Genomic DNA, 27,549 nt, shown 5'->3' with positions numbered 1-27,549 from the left:
ACAAAAAGCCATTTGATATCTTCCAGAAAGTGTCCCGTCTTATCACCACTGTGGTTACAACCATGAAATACTGCAAAGCTCTATGTTCCAGCTGAAGGGTAAGTGGGATGAAGAGGCCGCATATTTATGGAGAAAGGGGGTTGTAATAAAACTGTTCATTGGTGACTTGTAAAACCAGTCATGAACCTTATGCTTAACCCTTTCATTTTTGTTCAAAATCCATTGAGAAGAAGGCACATACCTTGCAGTTTTCTACCATAATAATCAAGGCAACAGGTATGTGGAATTTGTGAATTAAATTTTGGTGAAAGTTATTATAAAGAGCCCTGGCTGAAGGCTGTCAAGTGTGATTCCCAGTCAAGGGCATGTACCTAGGTTGCAGGTTCAATTCCCAGCCCTGTCAGGGTGTGTGTGTGTAAGGGAGCCAGTCAATGTGTCTCTTTCACATCGATGTTACTCACTCCCCTTGCTCCCTCCCTCCCTTCCATTCATATTCTCTCTCTCTCTCTCTCTTTCTCTCTCTCTCTCTCTCTCTCTCTCTCTCTCTCTCTCTTAAAAAAAAAGTCAGTGGAAAAAATATCCTCAGGGGAGGATTAATGACAAAGAAAGTTATTATAAATAGAAAAATGACTAGGTTAAGCACTTCGTATGCATTACCTCATTTAAGCCAAGGCAAATTAGTCCCATTTTATTTATTTATTTATTTTAATCCTCACCAAGGACATGCTGAGAGAAAGGAGAGAGAGAGAAACATCAATCCATTTCCTTCCGTAAGCTCTCTGACCTGGGATCAAACCTGCAACCCAGGTATGTGCCCTGGGCAGGCGGGTGACCTTTTGGTGTACAGGACCACACTCAACCAACTGAGCCTCTATGACTGGGCAAATCAGTCCCATTTTAAAGATAAGAGAGAAACAGAAAAATAAAGTAACTAATGTCACCCAGACAGTAACTGGCATGGATTGTGGGAATTAACCATTCCTATAAAAGTCCTAATGAATACATAAAACTGCTCCTTCTGATGCTGTTTGTAACTGAACGTGTGAACTTAGGTGAGTCACTGCTCTTCCTCTCCTTATATCTTTCCCAGCATTTACAATGTGAGCATGACGGCACCAGCCTTCTTCAGGGAAGTTATGGTGGAAAGCAATTAAAAAGTGGCTGAATGACAATGTTGTAAGGTCATTTCCTTCTCCCCCATTTGCTGTTGAATCTACTATTTTTTTTCTCTTTTTAAAAATCTTTATTGTTGAAAGTATTACATATGTCCCCCTTTTCCCGCCATTGACCCCCTCCAGCGAGTTCTCTTTTTATTTTAATTGTTTTGTTGCTTAAAATATTACAAAGAGTATTACATATGTCTCCTTTTTTCCCCACTTGACCTTCCCCCGGCCTCCACTACCCCCCTGAATCTACTTTCTAATGCATTAGACTCTTTTCAGCATTCCTGAGTCACAACTTTATTCTAATATGTTATACACAACCTTGTCTATAAAAATAAAACCACACACTAAGCCTTAGCAACACCCTCTGGCAATTAGCAGATTTGCTTAAGATTCCTTTTTACTCACTAAGTGGAGGAACTTAATTAAGGAAAATGGAGCATTTACAATGAAGAGGGGAAATATAGGAAGGCTATGTGCAAAGAAGGAATGCAAACTTGAGAGGAACAATGCAAACCTAAGATTAATGCAAGGCTTTCTTGAGCTCAGTGTGTCTTTCCCTTCATAATATTGACATTTATTCTAAATTGAAGAGGAAATTAATTTTGAGTTTCAAAATATCAGTTCCAGCCAACCTGTGTGGCTCAGTGCTTGAGCATGGACCCATGAACCAAGAGGTCCCCTGTTCTATTCCCAGTCAGGGCACATGTGGGGTTGAGGGCTCAATCCCCAGGAGGGGGTGTGCAGGAGGCAACCGATCAATGTTTCTCTCTCACCGATGTTTCTATCTATCTATCCCTCCCCCTTTCTCTCTAAAAAAATAAAAATAAAAACATATTTAATATCAGTTCTACTAGAAAAATCTACTTTGAGAATAATTAGTTAGGTTTTCTCAAGGTAAAGCAGTACATTAATCAAGGTCTTTTGGATGCAACAGAAACTCACTTCTACTTAGCTTGAATCTTATTGTGCATAAGGGAGGGGGTCAGGATGTAAGATTTACTATAAGAATATATAGGTATCCAGTGGGACTAAGTTAAGAGAAGTATTTATGTGATTTGTGAGAGGCAGGGACCAAAATTTAGAAAGCCATTGAGAGTCAAATGTGCAGGCTTAGCCTTGGGGCTATATCATGTTCTAGCTGTAGCACTCCACTCAATATCTACCTTCTTAATTCACAGTTCTATGTTAACTGAAACAGGATTGGATTGTCTTGCCTTGAGTCAGAAAGCATGCCTCCTGTTGCCTTCTACTCTTCCATAGTTCAACTGATTCATATCACTTGTCTTAGTCACCTTGAGGTATCATAACAGAATATTATACGTGTGTGTGTGTGTGTGTGTGTGTGTGTGTAAATATATCTTCTGAAGGCATAGAGAAAAAAGAATGGAGGAAACAGAAGTGAGTTTTATAGATTCAGTTTTGAAACACATAAATGTTTTACAAAATTATTATTTTTAATTATAAGCTAAGTTGTTAATATCAACTAATCAATTCTAAAGTTTACATGGAAAGGCAGAGGCCAGAATGGGTAGCACAGTACTAAAGAAGAACAAAGTCAGAAGACTGAAACTACCCAACTTTCAAGACTTAATATAAAGCTACAGTAATCACGACAGCATGGTATTGATGAAAGAACAGACACATAGATCAATGGAACAGAAAAAAGAGCCCAGAAATAGATGCACACAAATAGAGTCAAGTGATCTTTGACAAAAGAGTAAAAACAATATAAAAGGGAAAGAATAGTCTTTTCAACAGGGCTAGAACAATTGGATATGCACATACAAAAATCTGAATCTATACTCTGACCTTATTCCTTCCACAAAAAAATAACTCAAAATGAATCATAGACCTAAATATAAAATGCATTACTATAAAACTTCTGGAAAAAAACATAGGAGAAATTCTATGTGACCTTTGGTTTGGCAATACGTTTTTAGATACAATACGAAAAAGCATAATCCATGAAAGAAAAATTTGATAACTTAGACTTTATTAAAATTAAAATCTTCCCTTTGAAAGAAACTTTAAAGAAATCAAAGGTCAGGCCACAGACCTAGAGAAAATATTTGCAAACTATGTGTCTGTTAAACAAGAGGTGGGGGAAAAAAGGTTGAATGAGGGAAGCACATGGGATTTTTAGGAGAATAAAACTATTCTGTATTATACTGTGATGGTGGCTACATAACATCCATTTGTCAGAACCCATAGAACTTTACAGCACAAAGAGTGGACATTAATGTATATAAATTTAAAATTTATTTAGGAAGTTGGGGGAGCCTAGGAAAGAACGCACTCTGTGACAAGAGAATCTCACTGTGTTACAAATATAGGAACCCACCTCTCCAAAGGGAGCTGGGGGGAAAGGTTCTGATCCAAGTAATCCCGGAAATGAGTGGGGTCTGTAACACTAAGGACAAAAGGAACTACACACCGAGCACTGTGGCCCAGCTGAGAAAGTTGTTTCCCCAAAGAATATGGGTTAACAGCTATGATACTGTCACACATGCATGTTAAAACTGAACACTAAATAAATGGATGGCGGATGTTGGAAGCCATGTTTCTCAATGTTAGAGGAGAAATCCACAGATAAGCAAGGGGTGGAGGCTAGAATGATCCATGTGGAAATGGATTAGAGCTGGAGACAACAGTATAAACTCACGTTTAGCTTAATACAGGTATAGATATTACTTAGAGACGTGTATATATGCAGGTTAGTATACACACATATATTTATTTGCTCCATTAGCTGAGAGGGCCACTGCTACCAGAGTAGCAATGAGAACACCTACTGCACAGATCTTGGTTTTTAATACCATTCACCAATAAAGGGAACCAAGCTCCCTGGAGAAATGATTGATTCTAAAACTGGGGGAGAAAATATATAAGCCTAGACAATCATGTAGTAAAGAAGTGTAAAAGTAACTTTCTTTCGTGGCAGTGTGTCAAGGGAACACAAAAGCCAACTGAAAGAACTCCCAATAGCAAAAGCTGGAAAAATTTGAGATATACACACACACACACACACACACGCACACACACATATATACATACACACACATACACACACACGCACACGCACACATATATACACATATACACATACACATACACACACACACACACACACACACACACACACACACACTGAGTGGCCAGATTATTATGACCACCTGATGTTTGTAGGCAAATTAGCTATAATTTCATGCTGAAGTTGCTAGAGGGCCAGACCATTATAAATAGTGAAGCAGGTTGTTTACCACAACAGAAGTGATTTTTTTTCTGAAGATATGGATCAACAACATGATTTAACAGCCTTTGAACGCGGATATATTTTACTATGAGTGGCCAGATTATTATGACCACCCCATCAGTACTTCGTTGGGCCACCTTCTGCCTTCAGTACTGCGGCAATTCTTCTTGGCATTGACTCCACAAGATGTTGAAAGGTGATGTGAGGAATCTGACACCATGCCTGATGAATAGCACTGTCCAGTTCTGTGAGATCTGATGGTTGTGGAACCAGCTGCCTGATGGCTCTTTTAACTTCATCCCACAAATGCTCAGTTAGATTGAGATCTGGTGATTGTGGGGCCACCTAAGCAAGGTAAAGTCTCCCTCATGTTCTTGAAACCACTCCTGCACAATACGAGCACCGTGGCATGGTGCATTGTCTTGTTGGAAGAAGCCAGCTCCATTGGGATACGCCATCAACATGATAGGATGAACTTGATCAGCAATGATACTTAGGTATGTTGTGCTATTCAGACGTTGTTCCACATGAATTAAAGGGCTCAAATCATGCCAGGAAAACATACTCCACACTATAACATTGCCCCCACCAGCTTGAAGGGTTGTACTCATGCATCTGGGGTGCATGCTTTAATGCTGTTTCCATCAAATTCTCACTCTGCCATCTGCATGATGCAACTGGAAATGTGATTCATCTCACCACATGACTTTTTTCCAATGCTCAACTGTCCAATCTTTGTGTTCCTGTGCGAATTGGAGACGTTTTATCTTGGTAACTGCAGACAACAAAGGTGTTCGAACAGGCCTTCGGCTTCCATATCCCATATGATGCAGTGTACGGCTAATTTGCCTACAAACGTCAGGTGGTCATAATAATCTGGCCACTCACGTTCAAATATATCCCACCTTCAAAGGCTGTTAAATCACATTGCTTACCCATATCTTCAGAAAAAAATCACTTCTACTGCTGTAGTAAACAACCTGCTTCCCTATTTATAATGGTCTGGGCCTCTATCAACTTCAGCGTGAAATTATAACTAACCTGCCTACAAACATCAGGTGGTCTTAATAATCTGGCAACTCAGTATATATATATATTAGATATATATCCTATCTAATAAAAGACAAAAAGAGTAATTAACCATACCTCCACTATGCTTTCCATTGGCTAATCAGCGAGATATGCAAATTAACTGCCAACAAAGATGGCAGCCAGCAGCCACGCAGCTGAAGCGAGCAGGAGGTTTGCTTGCTCCAGTGACAGAGGAAGCCAAGGTTCCCCGCCTGCCGCGGCCTGCTCTAAGCTCCGAAAGCAACAGCTCCAAAAGCAACAAAGTTTCAATTATAGAAGCTAAACAAATCCCAGATACCTGCTTTCAGCCAGCTGCGGCCTTAGAGCTGGAGCAAGCAGGACGGCAACAAAGTTTCAATTATAGAAGCCAAACAAACCCCAGATACCTGCTTTCAGCTGGCCGTGGCCTCAGAGCTGGGAGCGCCAGTGAAGGCAACAGAGTTTCAATTACAGAAGGTAAATAAATCCCAGAATAAAAAAGAAAAAGAAAAAAAGGAGAGGCTGGGAGCTTTAGTCACAGGCCAGCCTGAAAACGGCCCTCAGCCCCTCATCCAGGCTGGCCAGGCACCCAAGCGGGACCCCCACCATGATCTGGGACACCCTTCAGGGCAAACCAGCCGGCCCCCATCTGTGCACCAGGCCTCTATCCTATATAATAAAAGGGCAATATGCAAACTGACCCTACCAGCAGAAAGACTGGGAATGACTGGTCATTATGACACACACTGACCACCAGGGGGAAGACGCTCAATGCAGGAGCTGCCCTCTGGTGGTCAGTGTGCTCCCACATGGGGGAGCTCTGCTCAGCCACAAGCCAGGCTGACAGCTGCCAGTACAGCGGTGGTGGTGGGAGCCTCTCCTGCCTCCTCAGCAGCGCTAAGAATGTCCGACTGCAGCTTAGGTCTGCTCCCCGCTGGCAAGTGGACATCCCCCGAGGACTGCTGGGCTGCCAGGGGGATGTCTGATTGCCAGCTTAGGCCCAATCTCCCCAGGGAGCAGACCTAAGCCAGCAAGTGGTCATCCCCCGAGGGGTCCCAGACTGCGAGAATGCACAGGCTGGGCTGAGGGACCCCCCCCCACCCCCCCGACCGAGTGCACAAATTTTTGTGCACCGGGCCTCTAGTATATATATAAAATAGTATTGAATTGTAATCCTAAATACAAAATTAATATCATGAGTTCATATAGTTATAAAAAGTGATTGAATAAAATTAATAAATTTTAAAAGAAGAGTCAATATGCTCAATATTTTTTTTATTAATTCATTTAAAAATAATAGTGACCCCTGGCCGGTTTGGTTCAGTGGATGGAATGTCATCCTGCACACCAAAGGGTCTCAGGTTTGATTCCAGTCAAGGGCACAAACCTCAGTTACAGGCTCCTCCCCAGCCCTGGTCAGGTTTGTAGGGAGGCAACCAAACAATGTGTTTCTCTCACATCAATATTTCTCTCTTCCACTCTCTCTAAAAATCAATGGAAAAATATCCTCAGGTGAGGATTAAAACAAACAAACAAGCAAAAAATAATGAATCCATTATATGTTGAGTGCTATTTTTCAAAAACAAAGTATTTTATAAGAATGGATCGTCTTACATTTCTGCAAAACTTTTGAACATCTGGCTTAATGGAAGAAAACTTGATTCTCATGTCTGCTCTTGCATTCAATCGGTTGTGAAACACATGTCAAACAGATTCTGGAAAACTCTCCTGAACACTTGTAAAAGAATAAGAATGAAAAGGGCAACTTACATCTTAGCATTCCTGTGAAAATAGCCTTGGTCTCCTGGATCCCTTGAAACTGTCTCAGAGACACCACCCCCTCTACAGACAACTTTGAGACCTACCTACCAATTATAACATATACGGAGGAACATATTAAATGACACCTAAGGAGACCATCAGCAAAATATAGAATATGGGGAACTACAGGACAGTGGCCTAGTTTCTTCAACAAATAAATTATAATAAAAGAGAAGACGAAAAATTGTAAACTAAAAGGAACTTAAGAGACATATCTACTAAATGCAATATGAAGCTCTTGTTTGAATTCTGATTTGAACAATTTAAAAAATGGATTTATGATGTAATAGGTAAAAATTAATGACTGACAAGATATTTGATAATATATGAGAATGGTTAAAAATTGACATTTTGGGGTATTGACATTTTGGTTACGTTTACAAAAAAATGCTTATAGTTTAGAGATAGATGCTGAAATAATTACAGATAAAATGGTACAATATTCAGGACTTGCTTCAAAACAGTCCATTGGAACTGAGGAGAGAACACAGGCAGGAGAAAAGGTTGGGTGATGAGTTCACAAACTTCATAAACACCATTTTTCTCTAATTTTGCATATCTTTCCATTTTTTCATAATAAGCGAAGGAAAGGAGAAAAATCAAACAAGATGACGTCTCCAGAGGTGTCCCCTGGAACTTGGTGCTCGGCAGGCCTAACTCCTTTTTGAGGTTCCCGAATGCAATCTGAACAAGAGATGAGGCAGTTTCGACACCCCACGGTCCAGCCACCAACTCAGACGTGTGGCTATAAAAGGGTTATTGCTGATTTCTGCATCAGAAAAGTAGGCTGATGTTAAAGGAGCTTTTATTCTGATGGTTTTTATGACAATTGGCCTTCTGCACATTTCTGCTTTGTGCTCACTACAAGCACTGTGGGTATGAGAGTTGCATAGAAGCAAGCAGGGCGCTGGATGCCAAGGCTCCTGCCCCTCTTTGTGTGAGCTTTGGGAAGCCCCGCGAGATCATAAATTATCTATTTAAAAATCCTATAGAAAAAAACGTAGCTTAAACATTTTTTCATCAAGTGACATATGAAAAACAGTATTAAAACATCTGCAGTAAAGAGTTGATATTCTAATATAAAAGACATTTACCATGTTCCCTGCTAAGTGCTATGGACTGAATTGTGTCCTCCCAAATCACATATGTCGAAGGCATAACCACAGTGTGACTGTATTTGGAGACAGGGCCTACCAGGAGGAACAATTATATGAGGTTATAAGGGTGGGGGGTCCTGGTCCAGTAGGATTCGTATCCCTGTGAGAAGAGATACCAGAGTTCCCTCGCTACGTGCACCTAGAGGAAAGGCCTTGTGAGGGTGCAGAGAGAAGGCAGCCACCGGCCAAAAAGAGAGGTCTCCTTAGAAACCAAGCCCTGCAAGACCTCATACGAGGCTCCTGGCCTCCAGAAATGCAAGAGGTAAATGTCGGTGTCTGACCACCCAGCCTACAGTATTTTGTTCTGGCAGCCCAAGCACACAAATACGTTATGAACACTATGCAGTAATGATATATGTTTATCATATATTGCTAAGGAAAAAATAGCCTGTCACAAACAATAGGCTAAGTATGATTCCATTCATGCAAAAAGCGAACAGAAACAAGGCAATTTAGACCCCACATCTGTGAGCATATGTGTGTGACATGGGTCTGGATGATTCTGTGAAAAGTGACTGTTTCCCCAAACTCCTTTATATACTGCGACATGCCCCGCCCTCCTCCCGCCCACCCCCCCCCCCCCCCCCCCCGCCAGGACTCCATTACCCTCAAGGTAAAGACATTACAGCAGAACTAAAGATAGAAAAAGTCACCCAACGCTGGACATTTCAGTTTTTAAAAGCTGAGATTCACATGTAAAGCACTTGCAAAACCATTTTTTGTTTGCATGCTTCCTATCCTAGAAGAGGTGGTGGGAAGATACCGCTCCCTGGGTAGGAGAACAAGGAAGAAAGGAAGTAAGATTTTGGCAAATGAGTCCCTGGAGGCTGACTTCAAGGGACTGGAGACACAGAACCCTCTGGTAAGCACAGGGTTTGCGAGCGAAGATGCCCAGTGCCCGCTTTGCCTCTGACCTTCCAAAGGAGGTTCTCAGTCAAGGCATGAGGCGCTTGAAGACGATGGTTGTAGAGGGGAGAGCGGTGAGAGACAGAGTAGCTCCAAAGTAGCCCACCAAGTTGCCCTTAGCCTTGAAGAACTGCCCCTCACTAGCAGAGAAGAAGGAAAGAAAGTCTACATGCACACCCGAAGGGCCCTGGATGGGCCAGCAGCATGGCCAAGACCAAATGGAACTGCCAGCAATACTGTTGGATGCCTGGGGGTGGGGAACACCTGGAACATCTGGGCAGGATGCTACACACCCTAGACCAGCCGTGGGCAAACTACGGCCCGTTTGAAATGAATAAAACTAAAAAAAAAAAAAAAAGACCGTACGCTTGTATGTAATGATGTTTACTTTGAATTTATATTAGTTCACACAAACACTCCATCCATGCTTTTGTTCCGGCCCTCCGGTCCAGTTTAAGAACCCATTGTGGCCCTCGAGTCAAAAAGTTTGCCCACCCCTGCCCTAGACTATTCTAGGGTGAACAGGCCCCATGGGGGTCCAGCCGGCTCCTCACTCCAGAAGCCAGGACCCTCCTTACATTCCCAGCATTAAGATAAGCCTCAGGGAAGGAGGACGGGCTGGGGAACTGAATTGTCAGCACTTACACTTGTCAGAAGAGCTGTGCTGTGATTGGCTGTAATTGTGCTTTCTGCCATTGGGTGGAACAGATGATCAAAACAGTGATTATAAAGAAAAACGGTGTGTGCGTGTGTGTAAATATCGCCAGATGATAGAAACAGTGATTCTTTGCGGGACAGAGTAAGAGGTGGAGAACTTTTCACATAATTTCTACTCCCATAAATTGTTTCTGTTTCTCATACCCAGCACATATTACTTGTACAATAAAGGTTCTTGCTTTTAAGAAATAATGATGAGCCCTGGCTGGCGTGGGTCAGTGGTTAGAGCATCGCCCATGCACCAAAGGGTCATGGGTTTGATTCCTGGTCAAGGGCATATACCTGGGTTGCAGGTTCAATCCCTGGCCCCAGGCAGGGTGTGTACAGGATGCAACTGATCCATGTGTCTCTCTCACATTGATGTTTCTTTCTTTCTCTCTCTCTCCACCTTTCCCTCCCTTCCACTCTCTAAATCAGTGGTTCTCAACCTTCCTAATGCCGCGACCCTTTAATACAGTTCCTCCTGTTGTGGTGACCCCCAACCATAAAATTATTTTGTTGCTACTTCATAACTGTAATTTTGCTACTGTTATGAATCGTAATGTAAATATCTGATATGCAGGATGTATTTTCATTATTACAAATTGAACAAAATTAAAGCATAGTGATTAATCACAAAAACAATATGTAATTATATATGTGTTTTCCGATGGTCTTAGGCGACCCCTGTGAAAGGGTCGTTTGACCCCCAAAGGGGTCGCCACCCACAGGTTGAGAACCACTGCTCTAAATCAATGGGAAAAATCCTTCAGTTGAGGATTAACAAAAAATAAGAAACAATGATGAAAGCCAAAGTTTCTCACGAACAGAGCTGTGAGCCTCTAGTGGGACGTCTGCATGGTGCATTTACCCTGCAACACATCAGGGCAACCACGGGGTCTGAGAAGTGTAACAAGGGAGGCCTGAGAGACTTTTTGTGTCACAAAGAAGAAAAAAATGTAACTGTGAAATAACATTAAAGAATTGCCAAAGGTACCTGACGTAGGCTACATAGGGAGGAAAACCTGGCACAGCCCTGCCACTTCTGCAACCATCGAAACACTGATGTCTCACCAAGAAGGAAAAAATGTTAACAAGTAAAATCTTTGCATATCACTCGATGGCAAAGTCTACAAAAGACCACCTGCTAAAATGGAGCACATCCTCTATCCCCACCACAAAATTAGTTAGATTTCACCCATTATGTACTTTTTATCCTTTTCAATCTTATCAACACAAAGAGACAACTACATTTCTAAAGGATCCATTTAGCCGTAATGGTTTAGATACTCTAGGTTCAATATTTACATGTAGTACAGTTCTCAGAAACACTCATTTCACATCAATAAATGTTTGTGGGGTACGCTTTTATATGCAGTCTATTCGTCTGTCTATATGAGTGCAAAAACAAGTAAGACAGGGTCCCTTCCCTGGGGTATTTTCAGTCTTTGAGGGTGGAAAGATATGTAAACAGCTAATAACTATATAAGATAAAATAAAGCAAGTACCATTAATAATCAAAAGAAAATAGCTGGGGGAGCATATGGAAATGAGTATTTAATCCTACATGGGTATTTGAGCTGGCTTTTAGAAAATGATGAGGATGTAACAGAGAAATGGCAAGGGCAGTCAGGACTAAGAGAAGGTCACGAACAAAAGCAAGGAAGCATGAAAAGAAGGCTGAGTTCCTTCCACACATCAGCATCAGGTCTCTAAGAAAACACATTCTAGACCATTCACCGAAACTATTAATCATTTTATATTCCATAGTCACTTTTCTCATGTAGCCAGAGGCCAAGTAAGTAGACCTGGTTTAAAATTATTAGAAAGAGAAAGTGAAATAGAAATGCACTTAGCAAATGTGGGTTCCTTGAAAGGCAAAGGCACTCATACACCATGCATGGGCAAGTGGGAAGGCTCTCTGTGGATAGCACTGTGAGACCCAGTTAACCTAAAAAGTGCTGAAACGTAGCATGTAACAAGACTGGAGCTTGCAAAATAAGCAGGTAGACCCCTCCCTCCCCCCCCCCAGGGTTTAAAATACTTCAAATTATACTGAGCATAAATCATAATTGTAAGTAGCCATCTGGGATGCATTTAGAACAACTCTTTTGATGGCTTCATCTGTTGGGATCCATCATAGCTAGTGGAGTAGCAGCACCCTCTATTGCAGTGGTTCTCAACCTTCCTAATGCTGCGACCCTTTAATACAGTTCCTCATGTTGTGGTGACCCCCAATTTCATTGTTACAAATTGAACATAATTAAAGCACAGTGATTAATCACAAAAACAATATGTAATTATATATGTGTTTTCCGATGGTCTTAGGCGACCCCTGTGAAGGGGTCGTTCGACCCTCAAAGGGGTTGCGGCCCATAGGTTGAGAACCGCTGCTCTATTGGAAAGGAGGTCTCTTGAATGCCCATTGCTATCAGGAAAACCTTTACAAATTACAAATAAAAGGGCTAAGTTGCTCTATAGGATTCAATAACCCACTCACAGAACGGATTTTCCTATCCAGTGTATTTTCTACAAAAATAAGTCTTGCAAGATCATTCCTTTTTATATTAACTATAAACTTTAGTTCAATACTGTCTGACTTTCTTAAAAACCAATGAACATGTTCATTGATAATAGTCCATGAAAAGTATGTAGGATTCCTAGAAAAAGAAGAACCGAGAAAGTACATAAAAGAGAAAAACAGGTACTGTAGAGCTTTAAAAAGTCTTACTGAATTTTTAAATGCTGATCAAAATATCTTTAAAAAATCTATAACTCTATATACAAAATTAATATATAGCTATTTCATTTCATTGACCAATTCAACAATATCCTCCACATGTGATTCAAAAATAAAATTAGCATTGTCATGGACCTCAGCATAAGGGGAGAAGGACAAGGCATCCAACAGTTATGATGTAGTGTGACAGGTACTATAGTTAAAATAAGCATTGGTGACAGAGGAGAGCCCCTAAGTCAATATGCAAGATAGGGGTTACTATATAGAAAGGTAGTAGTGCTTGGGTTGTATCCTGAAGACTAGCAAGGAATCAATCACAGAGAAGACCAGAGAAACGTTTTCCAGAAATAGGAAAGAGAAGGCTGAAAGGCACAGAGACTTAAAAGAGACTGGGCTATTGAGGGACCACCAGGTCCATAAACAGTACAGAGACGTAGGGTGCTACAACATGGGGAATATTGAGAGAGGAGGATGGAAGTGGAGATGGGTTGTGCATCTCAGAAACAGAGACGATGCTAGAGGGCATCGAGGTCTGCATCCCTGAACACTTCTGTGAGCTGACACCAACCACCCATACAGCTATACTGGCTCTCATTTTGCACCTGGGGTCTCTCAATATGAGACTAATCCCACTTTCATTCATGAAACTAAAATCAACTGAATTTTTTTAAGGTGATACATAGAACAAAAGCACTGAAAACGGACTGGATATGAAATTTTTCACTAATAAAGATCATCAAAACTGAGCTGGTGTTGGGCTAGAACACCCAACCCGGTTAACATGGTTCCCTTTGCAGCACCTATGAGCTAAAACAAATAACTGAGTCTTCAGATTTATCCTGACTCCAGTGAGGACACTTCCAACAGGGCCCTTAATGGCTTCTGCAAACATCACAAGACTTCTGAGTGCAAGTGAAGAGGGAAGGCTCTCCAATACCCAAGGTCATTGCCTGAAGCTCCTGTGCACTTCCCTGGAGAACCTCCTTTCTCCTCATCAGGCAGAGCACCACTCATCCGCTCTCCCTACAGACTCTGTGGAAGCAATTACTAAGTGCGATCATGATTCTACTGATCAGATGAGTTTGCAGTACAAGGGAACAAAATCAACCATGTTAATTTCTGAGAAGCAAGGCGGGAAGGGGGGCAGTGGTACTTGCCAAGTAGAGAAATCATAGCGCCGCACAGAAAGCAATTCAATTTGCAAGCTCTAAATGTAAACTGGAATTAAAAATAATGAAAGGCACAAGGCAACGGCATACAAAAGTCCAGGTAATGTCAGTGAATAAGGAAAGCATCCTTCAAAATGCATGTGCCCTTCTCAACTTGTGTACGCCTATCAATCTGACAATAATTCCTACATTTGTCACTATTTAATCAGCAAGAGGTTAAAGGAGACAATGCAATTAAACTTCAGAGCGAAAAGAGATGCAGATCTCCCTCTTTCATATCGTGTGTATCGTATGAGATGAAATGAACTAGGAGAGGAAAGTGAGGGGAAAAGGAGAGGCACAGACACCCAGGAGAGGCAGTCAATGGGAACAAAAATTGAAACCACAAGAGCAGAGGGAGGCATAAGAGTGAGGGTCATTGCAAGAACAAAAGTAGCAGTTCATCTCAGTGGCTCAAGGAATAAGGACCTACCTAAGCTTAGGAACCAGACAGACCTGAAGTCAAATACCAGCTCCACCCTCTCTAGCTGACTGACCTCTGGCAAATTATTTAACCACTAGAGGCTCAGTGCACAAATTTGTGCACTGGTGGGGTCCAGCTGGCCCGCCCCGATTATGGCCGATCAGGGGCGGGGCCAGCCGGGGCAAGGGGCAGTGGTCATTCTGGTCATTTCGGTCGTTCCACATTTGGTTGCTGAGCTTTTATTATATAGAATAGAAAGGTTCAATTTTCCTACCTGTGCCCCCCTACATCTTACTAAAAGACCAAATCAGACACAATGAATGCATGGTCTTCAGAGTGTCTTCTACATAACAAACATTTAAACTTGAAAAAAAAATGCCCAGCATACATCAAGCAAGCAATAATTATTGGGTTAAGTTGTAAAGGAGTGAAAAGAAAAAATTGCGTTCCTTTGTGTTTGAGAAAAAGAGTTGCCAATAACACCCTGGGAAACTGGCAATTACAGACTGAAGTATTGATGTGGCCCAAGAGAAAGTCTCAATACTTCCAAACCTTCACAGGAGGCAGCATTAGAATAACCTCATTTTAACTCGATACCAATAATGACTAAACTTGCGGAAGAATTATGCAGTATTTATATTATAATCGTAAGTTTTTTAGAGGGAAATCTTTAAAAACTAATCAATATAGTTTTATTGTATATCAGTAATACCTCAATAACACTACTTTAAAAAAGAAGAACAATTTTTTCTTATCCATGAAAGACTTAGGGCCAGAGAAGTTAAAATTATTTTAATCAAAGTCTCAATATCAGAACAAGCACTGAGCACACTGGTTGAGTGCTTAGGTTTAATTACAAACTGAATTGTGTTTCCCCTCCCCCAACCCAATTCATATGTTGATGCCCCAACCCCCAGTGTGATCAGGACCTTTCAGGACATAATTAAGGTTAAATGAGGTCATAACAGTAAGGCCCTAATCTAAAAGGACTGGTGTTCTTACAGAAAGAGGAAGAGACACAGGCACAGAGTAAATTGCACCTGAGGACAGAGAGGTGGCTGCCATCTGCAAGTCAAGGAGAGAGGCCTCAGGGGAACCACGCCCTGCAGCACTTTGATCTTGGACTCTGAGCCTCCAGAACGGTGAGGAAATGAATTTCTGTGACATTTTGTTAAGACAGCCTAGCAGATTAACACACTACCATTCCCAGGCAGATGACAGTGGATCTAAATCTGATCTCAACCACTTCCTAATGGAGTGACTTGAGAAAAATATCGAACCCCTCTGGGCCTCCATTCCCTCACCTATGAATAGAGATGATGTCACTGTCACCATGTCAAATGGGTTATCTGGAGATAGCGAGAGAATATATTTAAAGAATTTACCATAGTTTCAGGCACTCCGGAAGCTCTTGGTGTTAACTTTAAAAAGGAATTTTATGATCCTGAGTCAGTAATATGACCTGAGATTCTTCATTCCAGGGCTTGTCCCATTCAATCCTCTAATACTTTTGTTTGAAATGCACCCTTTAAGATTATGTATCATGTACTTTTTTTTCAAACCAAAGAAGTTTTAAAAAGCGAAAACAATGCTCAACATAGAGATAAAGGAACTGCTACTCTGGCTGCTTGATCGTCTATTCAATTTCCTCCAAAGTGAAGATCCCCAAACAGGGTATGAGTTACCATACAAAAACCAGGTTTCCCAATCTTGGCTCTTAGCAATCTCCTTCCAGGCCCAAGGATGTGCTTTCTTCTAATCCTTTCTCCCCTGGAAACAAACACAGTCATTGCCCTCTACAAAGGAGTTCAATGTGTCTGGGGGGTTAGGGGGTCCCTTATAAAGGCTTTGGGATGAGAGAAAAGTCTAGTGCTAATTGTAGGACTCAGACATCAGCCACTTAGCAGGTATTATTGGGGAGAGTAATGTCCATGAAAGGTTTCAGAAAAGGAAATATATTTTAAATTCATGGGTTTTCAAAAATTGATCCTCTGTACATGGAGCAATGTGGGGACCATGTGCCAGGCTATAAACTCACAGAGACCAGATGCCAAAGTGATGAGACACCTAGAAGTTACTGCCAATGCCAAGGAAGGTGTATAGTTCATCCTGTCCCGGTAGCAGGAAATTTTCATCTCCTTTCAATAATTCAACGCATACTTTTTCACCTCCAAATTAACTTGACAGAGAAAAGGGTGAGAAATTATGTAACCATTACCTTCACGTGACATTTCAAAACCAGTGGCCAGGTCTTTCAGCTCCCTACTGGGGACACAACAATAACAACAAACCAGAGGGCTTCGTGTCAAACTAACAGGAGACTTCCTGGCAGGCAGAGTGCCTCAACACCAGACGTTTGTTTGTTTAGGGTTAGGTTTAAGGTGCAGGTTAAGGTTAAACATAGGACTAAGTGTATGGTTAAGGTCAGGTTTAAGGTTACATGTAGGGTTATGTTTTGGGTTAGGGTTATGATTAGGGTTTAAATTAGGTGGAAGTTTAAAGTTAGGATTAGAGTTAAGGTCAGAGTTAGGGTTAGGTTTAGGTTTATTATTAGGGTTAGTTTTAGGATTAGAGTTGGTTTTATAGTTGGCTTTTAACATGAGAAGTTGGGGGTTGGCAAGAGTGAGGGGTTGTTTGTCAAATTCATGTGGCTTAGATTAGAGATGACATCAAACATTTTATGTATGTATCTGCCATGGGCATTTGGCTGTTATTGCTGAAAATTCCAAAAAATATTACAGAGATATTGCTTTGGTTAATTTCAAAATTTATATATTAAGCAGTTCATATTCAATTTCTCATCTCATCCTTATGGCCAGTGAGGAAGAAAGCGAAGTGTAATGGAAAGAATGGGTGTTGAGTCAAACCACTTTGGGTTCAAATACTGACTTCACCTCCACTAGCTAAGCCTCACTCTTCTATCTAAATGAGGATAACAAGACCTCCTTGCCGAATAATTGTGAAGTCGAACATGGTGTATATGAAGTGTCAGGCACATAACAGAACTCAATACATAGGCAGCCATTACTATCATCACTGCTGTTTTCATAATCACAGTACAGATTTGGAAATAGGCACAGAGAAATGGGAAAACCCTCATAAGGTCACTAAGTCAATGCAAGGTGCAGGTGTGGCAGAACCCATTAAGAATTATTCAGGGAGGCAATGGGCCCAACTAAAAGATTATTTTATGTTATCCAGCCTCCCTTTTAGCTAGAGAGCCAGTGAAATACAAACAAAAATTCAGATAGCACACAGAGAAAGTCTCCTTGAGAGCAGGACGGACAGGTGGCATAGCGCCTGTCTGGTTTGTAGATGTGGTGGCTGAAGGAGTGCCAGGAAGCTGGGTCACTGGGCCGTGGAGCTGCCATGCAGCCCTGGTGTGCCCACATCCTAACTTGTGTTTTGAAAAAGAATAACGTTATATCAGGCATCTGTTACCAGCAGCTAAATACAATTCTTAATCGATACATCAGGTCTTTTTTACTTTAAAGGCAGGAAAAGCATGTAGGGAGTCCTGCTAACCCCACATCCTGGGGAACCCTCCTGTTCCAGGCAAACAAGGATGGTGAGTGACTCAGAAAGCGTGAGTGACTCAGAAAACATGAGTCCACTTAGAGAAGTATTATCAAAACATATTTTTACATTTCATTTACATAAGGAACATTTTGATTCATTGAAAAGGAAATAAAATGTTTTCATTGAATCCAATTCAGTGGATACTGCTTGAGCACCTATATGTAAAGTACTACAAGAGGAAACAAAGACAAGGCCCAGATCCTGATCAGAGGACCCTACAGTCTCGGTATAGTTATTCATTCATGGGTCCGGCAGTCTAATTGTACTTATTCATTCATTCATTCAGCGAAGATTCTTGAAAGTTTTTAAATGCCAAGTATAGCAACAGCAAAAAATAAGCATCATTCTTGCTCTCATGGAGCTTGCATGGTAGTTAAGGGGGAGACAAATAATAAACAAGTAAATGAATAAATGAACAAGGGAACTTCATTTAGGGTTCTCCAGATAAAGTTCCTTATATTGGGCAGAAGGGAAGATCTTATCCCAAGAGGTGACATTTGGCTTGAGAGACATTAAGTCATTTAGGCAGAGAGAATAGCAAATGCAAAGACGTGAGCCAGAAGGAAGTCTGGGCCATTCGAGGGTCATAAAGAAAGCCAAAGATGAGGAGAATATATGGAGCAAGTGTGGAAATAGTAAGAGAGAAGTCAGAGAAGTAGAAGGGTCATATCCCGTCAGATCTTGTAGACCATGACAGTAAATTTGAATTGTATTACAAGTGCAGTAAGTAAAATGGAAAGTCGTTGAAAGAGTCTAGGCAGAGAAGACCTAAATTATGTTTTTAAAAGATCATTCCGACTGCTGGGTAGAAAATGGATGAGGAGGTTGAAAGAGTGGAAGCAGGGAGCCCAGCTGGGCGCCCGATGCTGTATCCAGATAAGAAACAAAGGAGCTGGCCTGGAGTGGCAGCCTCGCACTTGAAGAGCAGCAGGCAGGTTTGGAGTGTACTTTAGAGTAGAGTCACTTGACTTGCTAATAGATTGCATCTTACACTAGCACTAGGAATCACCTTTTCCTTGGAGCTTCCTTTAAAACTCACTGTGTTATTTAAAAACTCAAGGATAGCCCTGTAGATGTGGCTCAGTGGTTGAGCATTTACCTATGAACCAGGAGGTCATGGTTTAATTCCCAGTCAGGGCACATGCCGGGGTTGCAGGCTCCATCCCCAGTAGGGGGCATGCAGGAAGCAGCCTATCAATGATTCTCTCTCATCATTGATATTTTTCTCTCTCTCCCTCCCTCCCCCTTTCTCCCTGAAATCAATTTAAAAGTATTTTTAAAATAAATAAATACAAAGGCAAGGATCTAGGAAATATCTTCCTTGCATTCCTTGATCCTGGACTTACCAATACAAAAATATATCCATGTATAAAGTAATCCCCACTGTATTAACAGGTGACATTCTTGCACCTCTCTGGCATGTTCCTAGCAACCTAAACATTTTCTTGCTTTTTCCATCATTTCACCTTAAAATCCCAGCACTTTATGTTAATGGAGCACACAGACTAATCCAAAGATCCCCTAGACCAAGCAGTTGTTTTACAATCAAAATGTTAATTCTGAACAAATCAGAAAACATCACCAGGATGGTGTTACACAGACAGCCATTTACCCACGGAGCCCATGTTCTCGCCTCCCCTCTGTCTGGCACACCTAGTCCACAGGAGCAACGAGGTGACATCATTGCTGGGGAAACGTTTCCCTTGCTGCTCAGGGGCTCGTGACGTCTGTAAGTTCTCTAAGTCTGGGAGAGGCTGGCTTTCTTTCTGTCCTCCTTCCTACCCCATTCCCCTCCTTGTCTCTTCTCCCTTTTCACAGAGGTGCATTCATCAACCTGAGTAGCTGGGGACAGGATCGTGTGGATGACAGGAGGTCTTGGTGCAACTGGAATCAAACTCTGACACAGACTTTCATTGAAGAAATACTCATTTGGTGGTAAAGGAAAAAAAAGAGTCTGGCACTATGCTGGGCACATTATCAATGCTGGAAAAATAAAGGAAGAAGCTGTTTTTAACAGTAATGACCATGGGCCAGGAGGTGGGCTGGCACCTTCCTTAGCTGTGATCTGGCTGGTTTTCCACCGCACAGCATGTCTAAAGAAGGTATTGTCCTGTAACTTTTATAGATAAGGCAACAGAGGCTTAGTAATACTAGACAGTTGGTCAACCATGACATATAGTGAGGGATAGTAATGCAATTCAAAGAGAGAGTCCAGCAACTCCAAAGCCTGTGCAATCTCACCACGCTGGGCTCCCCGCCAGTCAGCGCAGCAGAGTGATGAACGAGGAGCCTGAAGACGTAGGTTCAAATCTTAACTCAACCACTCACCAGTTCAGGGATCCCAGATTACATAAGCCCGTCTCCCAGGACCCCAGCTTTGACGTGCTTCTGGGGCTTGGAGCGAATAATGCATGTGAAGGTACTGTATGAACTGTAAACTTCATGGCCAATTGTTATAAATTTCAAAAACTGAAAAAAATTTGACCAAGTAAATACTTGCCTTTTAAGAATAACTATTTTCTCAAGTATTCAATAATAGAAAGATTTTAATAATGATCACATCTACCGACGCTGGCATACTTTTATCTGTCTTCACAATAAGGACACTAATAATGATATCTCACATTTGCTGAATGCTTAGAATTTTTCAGATTCTGTCTTAAGTGTTAGCTCATTAAATCTCAAAATAAAACAAAAAATGTAGGAGGTAGGTGTTATTATAGGCCCCATTCTTAAAGATGAGGAAGGGGGAGAGAGAGGTGAAGGAGGTGAAGTAACTGAACTGAGTTCTGGGCTGTGAATCCAGGCAGCCCTCTCACCCCTCCACAGATTTAATTACTACCCAGGACTATGGTCCATACTGGAAATCAATCCTCAAATAACTCATTATTCTTTTTACAGAAAGGTATCGCTTCCTGAAGAGGGGATGCCTGTCTCTGGTGCATGTTAAATACTTCCTGGCAGGTAGAGCTGAGTGGAAATCTTTAAGATGAATCCTGGCTCTCCGTGGCAGCTTAAGCCCTTCCTAATCTGACTTTTCATCAGATCCTGGAGACTCTTGACAGGCTAATGAGTTCCTTCCCCCTAAGAGTCTCTCTCTCTCTCCGTCTGCTCCAGCTGTCCTGGTGTGGTAATCTGGGATTAGAGCAGGAACATCAGATACCATGTCCTGACGAGTTCTGAACTGCAGGAGGAGAGGGTTAGATACAGGCAAGCTAGAAATAGCGACGCCATCAGAAACAAAGAGTCAGAAGGGGCTTTCTCTTTCTCTGGCTGTAAATACTGAAGACAGTGTGTATAGCCACCGCTTACATTTTTTAATGTGGAGAAAAAACTGAATGTGCAGCTAGCTGCCAGGAACCAGTCTGCCTCACTTCTGGGCGCCTTACCGGTTGGTCCAGACCGCTGTGCTAACATGTGTTGTATCCTGGTGATGCCACATCATATGCCATCAAGATCATGGGCTGGTTCTCAAGAGGAGACAGGTGGCCAAGCACTTGGGAGTGATAGCTACTCGGAGTTACTGAATTTAGCAGGACTCCAATGAGCAAAGACAGGACACTGAGGCCAGAACTTCACTACAACTTTCCCAAGCACAATGTGTATGTGGTTGTGATCAAGCTAGGTCAAGCTACGGATCAATGAATAGGTAGTAGACATCTACCCTATGCCAGTCCCTGGGCTAGATGCTTCCCTATGTATTATCTAAGGAAATGCCCATAAGAGCAAATAAAAATATCGATGTGCATCCAAGTTACTGAGACTTAATATTAAAACAGAATGGAGAAAACCCGGCAGTGGAGCAGAGGCACTTTAGAATTCTCCACCATCTCTCACTCGATGCTAGGGATTATCCTGACAACTGCCTATAGATTTTTCTTTTGTTCCATTATTTAATCTAGTTCAGTATTTCTCAAACCTCAGTGTGCAAAATCATCATTGACCAGGGTAGAGACAACAAATCTCATTTACTGTGCATCATAGTCAATTTCAGGATGTTTCAAGGGTATTTTTCAGAGCCTCTGCGTGAACTTGAGCAGGTTGAACTCAGCATGAACATGCAGGGCTGAGAGGGTGATGGGAGCTGAAACTCTAACTGTACCCCACTGTGTGTGTTTTTTAATCCTCACCTGAGGACATGCTTAGGGAGAGAGAAAGAGAGAGAGAGAGAAAGAGAGAGAGAGAGAGAAGACATAGGTGTGAGAGGGAAACATGGGTTGCCTTCCGTACATGCCCTGACCAGCGATTGAACCTGTAACCAGGTATGTAGGTATATGCCCTGACCGGGCATCAAACCAGCAACCTTTCAACTCAACCAACTGAGCCACACTGACCAGCCAAACTGTACCCTAGTGTTTAGAGTACTGGGCTGAGAGGAAGATATACCTTTTTGCATTTCATTTGTCCAGAGAGTGGCCACTTTAGAAGCTGAATTTAGATTTAAATAGTTAGATCTAAGTCCACTGCTCCTTTAATGATGTACCTCTCTCTCCTCACTTCGATGTGAGTGTCACATGCTCAGGGGCCCCACATAATCACTTCCGTATTCCAGCACCTCATTCAGTGCCCGGCACATAACAGATTCTCAGTAAAGGATGGTTAATAAATGATGACATTTAAGTAAAATACAGAAAACCAACTCACCAATGATAAAGCTAATAATTAGTATTAATATGTGAGACATGTATCAATCATCATATAATCCTCAAAAGATCTCTGTATGATAGGTATTATCATTATTTTTAGCTGAAAAATATATGTATATTTATTTTACATATTTACTTAATATTCATATATTTAATAAAATCAAAATCAGAGTATAATCTTGCCTTTTCTCTGAAGAGAAATATTTAAACAATATTGTTCCTTGTCACAATACAGTCTTTTGAACCATAATTTTGTTATATTCTGCAAAGTAAATATCCCACCCCATTTTTAATCTAATGTTATTGAAGCATTCTCCTATGGCTGGACATGAAGACTCCTTCTAATTGTCACTGTAAAAAATAACTTTTAATAAAAGTTATTGCCTTAATCCGCTCACAGTGGGGCTGGGCTCTACAGCAAGACTTTGGGGTCACAGAGGATGTTAATCCCATTTTGTCCATGTTGAGACTAAAGCTAGTAACTGAAGACTGCTCTGCTTGTGGTCCAAGGCTGGGATCCAGGCTCCTAAAACAGCCACCTTTTAACAGAGGAGGCCCTCAAGCAGGCGTCATTTGAGTATAAATGCCCTTTTCCTGTGTATGGCAGTTTTCGGGTCACAGAGCACATCCATTTACATTATTTTAATTGGTTACCACATCTCCTCTATATTTTGAGGACTAGCCCTTTCTTTCCATCATCACCTGTCTGCCATAGGTTGAAGAGCCAAACTCACAGGAAACGAAAGCAAAGCTGTATTCCTAAGGGAGTCTATGGCAAGACTCCCACTTGGATGCAGCTTGACCTCCCACGGCGAGTGCTGGAGATGCAGAGAGGAGCACAGGCCCCTGAGCCATAGCCCAGGCGCTGGAGAAGCCACTGATGCTGCTCATTCTCACAGCCACGATGCTCGGTCCTGCTCAAAATATCCACCAAATCCATCCATTCACAAGTTCCTCTATGTGAAATCAGTGTGGGCTACAGGTGTGTGACCACATTTCCATGTTTAAAATACATTTCAGGCTAAAACTGGTTTGGCTCAGTGGATAGAGCGTCGGCCTGTGGACTGAAAGGTCCCAGGTTCGATTCCGGTCAAGGGCATGTACCTGGGTTGCAGGCACATCCCCAGTGGGAGATGTGCAGGAGGCAGCTGATCAATGTTTCTCTCTCATCAATGTTTCTAACTCTCTATCGCTCTCCCTTCCTCTCTGTAAAAAATCAATAAAATATATTTTAAAAAATAAAAAATAAATAAAATAAAATATATTTCAGGTAAGGAAAAGGCTCATATAGCCTTTTTTTTTTCTTTCCATTTATAGCATATTGTGACTACAATCCAGTTTCATGACTCTCAGTCTAGTTCCCTTTCCAATATATCATGTTATTCTTTCTCATGTCTATAAACAATGTATAAGATATTCTTTAAAAATCGTGTAAAGATGGAAGCTGCAAAAGGGAAATTCACATCCTCTTAAAAATAGGATTGGAGCCGAAACCGGTTTGGCTCAGTGGATAGAGCGTCGGCCTGCGGACTGAAAGGTCCTAGGTTCGATTCCGGTCGGGGGCATGTGCCTTGGTTGCGGGCACATCCCCAGTGGGGAGTGTGCAGGAGGCAGCTGGTCGATGTTTCTCTCTCATCGATGTTTCTAACTCTCTATCTCTCTCCTTTCCTCTCTGTGAAAACTCAATAAAATATATTAAAAAAAAAAAAGGATTGGATAAAGAAGATGCGGTACATATATACAATGGAATACTACTTAGCCTTAAGAAAAGGCAAAATACCGCCATTCGCGACAACATGGATGGATCTTGAGAATATCATGCTAAGCCAAACAAGTCAGACAGAAAAAGTCAAGAACCATATGATTACACTCATATGTGGGATATAACTTGAAAGCAGCAAATGCACAAACAAGGCAAACAAACGAAAACTCATAGACACAGACAACAGTATGGTGGTTACAAGAGGGAAAGGGGGAGGAGGGGATAGTAAAGAGGGTCAAATATATGTTGACAGAAGAAGATTTGTCTTTGGGTAGTAAACACATAATGCAATATATATAATGTATCATAGAATTGTACACTTGAAACATATATAATTTTATTAGCCAATGTCACCTCAATAAAGTTCATAAAAATATGCTGGCAATAGTATAAAGACAGCTTTGATCTTGGCACCCTCCTCATCAAATAGCTCCATTCGATAAACAAAGGAGTTATAACATTCCTAAGCCATACTTCTCCCTTTGCCATCCTATGACTATTCCAGACTTGTCCCTCTCACTGGTTTTGAACTCTGACCACCCTTCCATCTCCTCTTGTCAAACCTGTTGCCATGACCACCTCTTGCCTCTTTCTTTCTTCTTGGAATAAGTTCCCTTCTCCTGAATCTCAATTCTGCCTGATGGAATCGTGTTAATATTTTAATATAATCTCTGTACCCCACCACCCAATAAAGTAACTATCTTGCTCTTCTCTATATAAATATACTTATTTGTTCTCCCATTAGAGAATTTTCTCATAACGCCCTATCTTACTGTTATTTGTGTATATTTCTTATCTTCCCTGCTATCCTGAAAGCTTGTTCAGGCTCATTTTCATATCCTTTCTAGTGATCCACATATTGTCTTTATAAAGTATTTACTGAGCTGAATAAGGAAAAATAGATTCTGCATAGCTGATTCTTCAGAAAATCTACAGTGAAGCTTTCATTATAGTGTCTCTATTCTAAAATATCTTTGCTTTACCTTAAGATTTGAATGTCAGTCATTGGCTATTTTTTCAAGTACCTGGACCTGGATCTCCTACTATAAGATAATGTTAATGTTCCTTCTACTGAGGGGCTTTAGCACCCAGGGGAGTGAGGAGTCCAAGAAATGGACCTAGCACTTGCCGTTCCAACCAGGCATGGCAGCAGCCTATTTATCTATTTTTTATGTATTAAAATAGACCCAGGTTTCATCTGGGAAGAGCAAAAAAAAAGTTCTCCTGTTTTACTCTTCAGCTAATAATTTCCTTTGGCCCTACAAAAAAATTCCATGTCCTTTAAATAATTATATTTGGAAAGAAACGAGTTAATAAGCTAAAAAGCTAAATGATACGACTACATGATTTACATGAGTGAGAACACAAATAATAAGCAAACAAATTAAGAAAATTATCCTCAGGATAAAGGAAGAAAGGAGCCCTAATTAAATCAATCTTAAGTGTCATTCTAAACCTATAAAATTAACAAACCAATTTCTAATGATTAAGCCTACTGTTGGCAAAGATCTGAGAAAAGCAACTCCCATATACATTGCTACTGGCAGAGTAAAATTGGCAGAATCCTTCTAGAATGGAAATGGCAGGCAGCAAGAACTATAAAAATGTTCTAATCCTTAGATCCAATAAATTTATTTTTGTGAATATGTACTCTAAAAATAATTGAATGGAAGGAAAATAGTATATGCACAGCAGTACTTATTGCAGCATTACTAAGAATAAAATAAAACCAGGAATAAGGCAATGATTTAGTAAATTGCAATATATCAACAAGATGGAATTTTATACTGTTAAAATTATTGTAACTACTAGATAGAAATGCAAGAATGTTTATGACGTACAATTAAATGAGAAATGCAAAATACAAAATGCTACATACACTATGATTGCGACAACATAAAATATACACATTCAGTGAAGAATGGAGAGCAACATATAAAAACAAAAACAGTTGCACAGTAGTTGCATTCAGGCATCAAGCTAATAAAGAACTTAAGCTATTTTTCCATCAGTCACTTGCTTATGAAACCACATAATTTCTCAATTCTTCTACTGTTACCTTATTAGTTATCCTAATATGCTTACTGGGACTTACATATGACTTACTCGTTCAATTAGAAGTCAGTTCGAGTAAGTCACAGCCCTGCCTTGTCCCTACAAACCCATACATTCTTACATTTTCAAGATTTTGCTCAAAACTCATCTCCTCTAGGAAACTCCCTTCACTGATTCTCACAGACTCCTTTACTCACTATCTGCTAGATAACTAATTATTTCTATTAGTTAATACATCATTCTAAGCATTCTTCAATTGTTAGATTATGCATGTTTTTATCTTTCTAAGTTTCAAATTCTCAAAAACAAAAACCAGGTCATCTTCTTTCACCATTTCCAACTGAACACAGCACAGAGACTTCCACACAGGGAATACTCAGTAAATGTGCTCAATGGACTCAGCCCTAAATTTTCTAACTTCAAAATATCTGGTCAGTTTGCTTGTAAATACAACCACTAATAATGTTTCTCATGTGCTAAGTGGGTCTATATTTGGCTTATCTTTTTGCTTCCCAGTCTTTATTTACTGACAATTTTTATTAATTATTGGCTCTCTGATAACCTGGAGTAATGTTCAAATCAATTTGCTTTTACTATGCATCATGTCTATAGTTTCATAGAGTGCCCAGTTAATATTCTAGATAGATCTTTTGGATTCTAACTTTATGTTGAGAGCACCAAATATGTCTCAACTTCATGAGCGTAAACAAACAAGCAAAAATTGGTAAATAAGCCCGATCGGCGTGGCTCAGTGATTGAGCATCAGCCTATGAACCAATAAGTCAAGGTTGGATTCCCAGTCAGGGCACATGTCCAGGTTGCAGGTTTGATCCCCAGTGTGGGGCATGCAAGAGGCAGCCAATCAATGATTCTCTCTCATCACTGATGTTTCTATCTCTGTCTTTCTCCCTTCGTCTCTAAAATCAATAACAATATGTTTTAATAAAAACTGATAAATAAAATAACAAAGATCATCATCAAGGTTAAGAGAACAGGAAAGCCTTAAACATATAGTCTGGTTAGAATATGATTTGAGCTGGTAGACTATAACACTGATATGTTTAAAGTAAATAAAAATAAGTGAGA

At 40.9% G+C, this 27,549-nt stretch overlaps 1 protein-coding gene across 1 annotated transcript in view; it reads right to left on the bottom strand.

Moving 5' to 3' along the window:
• The window catches only part of SGCD (sarcoglycan delta), a gene marked incomplete at its 5' end in the record, with an annotated part of 735,784 nt that overhangs the window by 633,496 nt on the left and 74,739 nt on the right, over nucleotides 1-27,549 (bottom strand). The gene's annotated exons all lie outside the window — the stretch shown is intronic.

The sequence above is a fragment of the Myotis nattereri genome (genome assembly GCF_964212035.1).
Source record: "Myotis nattereri genome assembly, chromosome: 5".
Classification (NCBI taxonomy): Eukaryota; Metazoa; Chordata; class Mammalia; order Chiroptera; family Vespertilionidae; genus Myotis; species Myotis nattereri.
Note: the sequence above shows the minus strand (reverse complement) of the source record. Positions and strands in the feature narration are given on the sequence as shown.